Here is a 4,693-nt window from a genome sequence, read left to right as displayed (position 1 = left end):
ATATTAGATTAATCAATTAACTCTTTAATTAAATTAATCAACATTCATTAATTGTCGGTCACTCCACTAAAGACCGACAGCTGCACTCTTCGTACCGTAGATATATTTCTGTGCTCACAGATATAACCAATCAACAATAAGTTGACCCTTCACAAATTGCTCGTAACTACAGCTGGGTCAAATTACCATTTTACCCCTATAGTTACATCTAACTTCTTAAGTATCACTGATACCTCTAATGAACAATTAACTATAGTTCAATTATAAATTAGTCCCTCTCTGGCCAGTGAGAGGATAAGACGCCTCATTATTCAAGATATGGAATCAGCCCTTAATGGAGCAATTCATCTACTTTCCCCCAAGATGGGAAGAAGTGAATTCCATTTTGTGTAGCTATGTTCCAGCTCCCTGCTCGGACAAATCCCTAAAATGGTAGGCTTATTGAGTTGGAAGATCTGGCCACTCTAACCCATATAGATCAAAGGATCACCCTCATTGATAGAAGTTCACAACTCACTCAGAATTAAGGTCAAGTCACCTATGGTCATCCTAGTGAAATGTTAGTCTCTTCAAGTAATGGCATTATAAAGAGAGAATAATCATTTTGCAGTTCGGTCTCATACAAACTTTTTGCATAGGATGCTCCCACTCACATGTCTCCACATGAATGATCAAGATCATGTCATTTTTAGCGCTTTACAACTATTATAACATTTTACAACTATTGTAACAATTAAAAAGTGGGTCATATCCATAGTGTCACAAGGATAAGGTACCCAACCTTATCCATATATTAAAGACCATTCATGTTATTATTTAAACACGATCCACTTGTTTGTCAACCACATACGTGTTTAGGTTACATTAAATAACCTTGAATCTTAGTTTATTGGATTGGGTTAATCACATTAAATATCAAATAAAATAACATCTTATTTTATTAAATAAATAATTCGTATACAAAATTTTACAAACTACGAAACTCACGAGATTTAAGGCATCAATCCCAACAATCTCCCACTTGTCCTAAAACTAGTGGGGTGTACAATATAAAGCGTAAACAAAGTACACAATATAATAAATTGAGGCATACACTATACTCAACAATATCTCCCACTTGCCTTAGACAAGATGATGTATGTCCTGTAGACCTAGACTCTTCAGGTAAACCCTAAAAAACTTTAGCCATGAGAGCATTTGTAAATGAATCAACAACATTGTGCTCGAAATGATCTTTGTGACAATCACGTCCCCTCAATGCACAATCTCCCATATAAGATGATATTTGCGCTCAATGTGCTTTCCTCTCTTGTGGCTTCTAGGCTCCCTAGAATTTGCCACAACACCACTATTATCACAATAAAGGGTGATGGGCTTCGACATGTCAGAACAATTTCTAGGTCTATAAAAAAATTTCTAAGCCATACAGCCTCCTTGACAGCTTCATAAGCAGCTATATACTCTGCCTCCAATGTGAAGTTAGCAATGCAGCCTTGCTTTATGCTTTGCTAGACTACAACCCATCCGTTAAGAGTGAATATTGATCCTGACATAGATTTTCTAGAATCCTTATCAATCTGAAAAATTAGAGTATGTGTATCCTTTAAGGACCAAATCCAGTCCCATACACAAACATGTAGTCCCTCGTTCTCTGAAGCATGTAGTCCCTCATTCTTTGAAGATATCTTCTGACAATCCCTACTGCATAGCAAATGTTAGGCCTAGTATACAACATTGCATACATAAGACTGCCAAAAGCCAAAACATAGAGAATTCGTCTCATTTCCTCAACTTCTTGAGGAGTCTTAGGACATTGTTTCTTGGACAAAAAAATTCATGCTTAAAATATAGTAAACCCCTCTTGAAATTATGCATCTGACGAGAATTTTATCTATATATGATGCTTGAGACAAGGCTGATGTTCTATTTTTACGATCCCTGATAATCCGGATCTTTAGGACAAACTGCACCTCACTCAAATTTTTATTTGGAATTGGATGGCTAGCCATTGTTTTACATCTGTCAGTAGACCTACATCATTCCCAATGAGTAGGATATCATCTACATACAACACTAAGAAAGCTACTGAATTGTTGATGATCTTCTTGTATATTCAAGATTCATCAACATTTTGGTCAAAGTCATAAGACTTAATCACAGTATCAAATCTTCTATTCCAAGATCGATATGCTTGTTTCAATCCAAATGGATCAATTAAGCTTGCAAACCATTTGCTCTTGACTTTGGGTAATAAAAATCCCTCTAGTTGTTGCATATAAATGGTATCTTCGAGATTACCATTCAGAAAGACAATCTTGACGTGCATTTTTCATATTTCATAGTCATAATATGTGTCAATGTACAAGAGAATCCGGATAGACTTAATCATGGCAACATGTGAGAAAGTTTCTTTGTAGTCCACTCCCTCAACCTGGGTATAATCCTTTGCCACTAATTTAGCCTTAAAAGTTTGCATCTTACCATCTATACCTCTTTTCCTTTTGTAGAATCATTTGTAACCTATAGGTTTTACCCCATCAGGTTGATCATAAAATTTCAGACAGAATTGAAGTACATAGACTCCATTTCGAGATCCATAGCTTTAACCCTTTCATTTTTATCCATATCATTCATTGCCTGTTTATAGGACAATAGATCCTCAATGTCGCCATCTGATATGACGGCTAGGGTTTCTGTTAAACTCATATAACAAGCAGGTTGGTTTGGAATCCTCCCACTACGTCGAGGCATTCTCAACTCTTGAGGTGGATGTGCTTAACTAGTTGAACCAATATCAACAACTCTTGTTGATGTACTAGCTTCTTTAACAACTCTTGTCGAAGTTTGAGTAGTTTCACTAGAAAGCTTATTTAACACAATCTTACTACGCGATTTATGCACCCTGATGTGGTTTTCTTAAAAAATTATAGCATTTGTCGATAAAAATACTTTATTTTCTTTAGAATCAAAGAAATAACTGTAAGGTTATACTTCACTTTGTTAAGAATCACATTGCTAACAAAGTGCAGGAAGCTCTTCGGCAAAGAATGCAGGATTATGCTAACCTGGCTGCCTTCATCGATGGTAGACCCATTTAACTCCCCCACATTGAAGTGGACCATCATGTTTAGCACATATTCACGAATAGAGGTGACTTCTTGCATTTTGGAGTTGAATATGTATTTAAGAGCCTCATGCATAAGCTGTTTAGACGGTTGTCCAAACATACCCCGCAGGGATTCCATGATCTCACGCGCTGAGACTATAGGCTCATGTTTCTTGGCCAAGACTTTAGAAAGACTTACCAAGATGTAGACTCGGGCCTTCTCATTTGCCCTTCTCCATCGCTCGTATGCCTCCCGAACATTTTGAGTGGCATTTGAAGTTGAAATAGGAGGACAAGCCTTCGTGAGAGCGAACATGAGATCCTCAATGATTAGGATCGTCATGATCATGTGTTTCCATGTTGAAAAATTATCGCCAGTTAGTTTTTCAACGCTTAATAATGATAAGGTGGTTGTTGCCAATTGAAAATGTTGTTGAAAATACGAACAAGACTTTATTAGATTTTTGCTAAACCACTTTTAAACCAATCAGTTTTGCAAAATAGTTTCAAGTACCCTAAATTATTGACTTTTATTTTGCAATGATGCCTCAGTGAGTCAGGACAAAAGCCACCGGTGTGGTGATCAGTTGCGTGGCTTAGCAAATTTGTGTGCCTTATAAGGAAGTCGTGTGGCTTAGAAAATTTCTGACTGATCACCCTTTATTTTGATATTAGTGGTATTGTGGCTAATTCCTGAGAGCCTCGGAGTCACAAATGCAGGAAACACATGGAGCAAAAATATCATCTCATCCGAGAGATTGTGCATCGAGGGGACGTGATCGTCACACAGACAACTTCGGAGCACAACGTTGCTAATCCATTTACAAAGGCCCTAATAGCTAAGGTGTTTGAGGGTCACCTACAGAGTATGGATCTATGGGACAAGTCACATATAGTCTAGGGAAAGTGGGAGATCTCGTATTGGGCACGTTTTATGTCCTAGTTTATTGATTTGTGTACATGTACATTAGTATGACTTGTATATTGTATACCCTACTAGCTTTAAAACAAGTGAGAGATTGTTGGGGTTGGTGCCCTAAATCTTGTAGGGTCTTGTAGTTTGTAATTTTATTGTACAAACATTTTATTTATTTAATAAAATATGAAATGTTTTATTTAACATTTAATAATATTAAACCCACAAACCAATAAACTAACATTTTGTAGCTTAAACATGCATGTAGAGGCATACAGGTGGATCATGTTTAAGTGATAACCTAAATGGTCTGTAATAGATGGATAAGGTTGGATACCTTATCTTGGTGACACTACGAGTACAACCCGCTTTGTAGATGTTATAATTATTATAAAGTGCTACAAATGATCTGATCCTGATCACTCATGTGGAGATATGTAAGTGAGGGTATTCTATACGAAGGAGTTTGTATAAGACCAAACCACGAAATGACTAATCTCATTATATAACAATGTTCATAATAGAGACTTACATTTCACTAGGATGACCATAGGTTACATGACCTGAGTCTCAAGTGAGTTATGAACTCCTGTCTATGAAGGCGGTCCTTTGATTTGTATGGGTGAGAGTGGCCAAATCACCGACTCAACAAGCATACCATTTTGAGGATT

The sequence above is a fragment of the Benincasa hispida genome, chromosome 9 (genome assembly GCF_009727055.1).
Source record: "Benincasa hispida cultivar B227 chromosome 9, ASM972705v1, whole genome shotgun sequence".
In the NCBI taxonomy this organism is placed as follows: domain Eukaryota; kingdom Viridiplantae; phylum Streptophyta; class Magnoliopsida; order Cucurbitales; family Cucurbitaceae; genus Benincasa; species Benincasa hispida.
Note: the sequence above shows the minus strand (reverse complement) of the source record.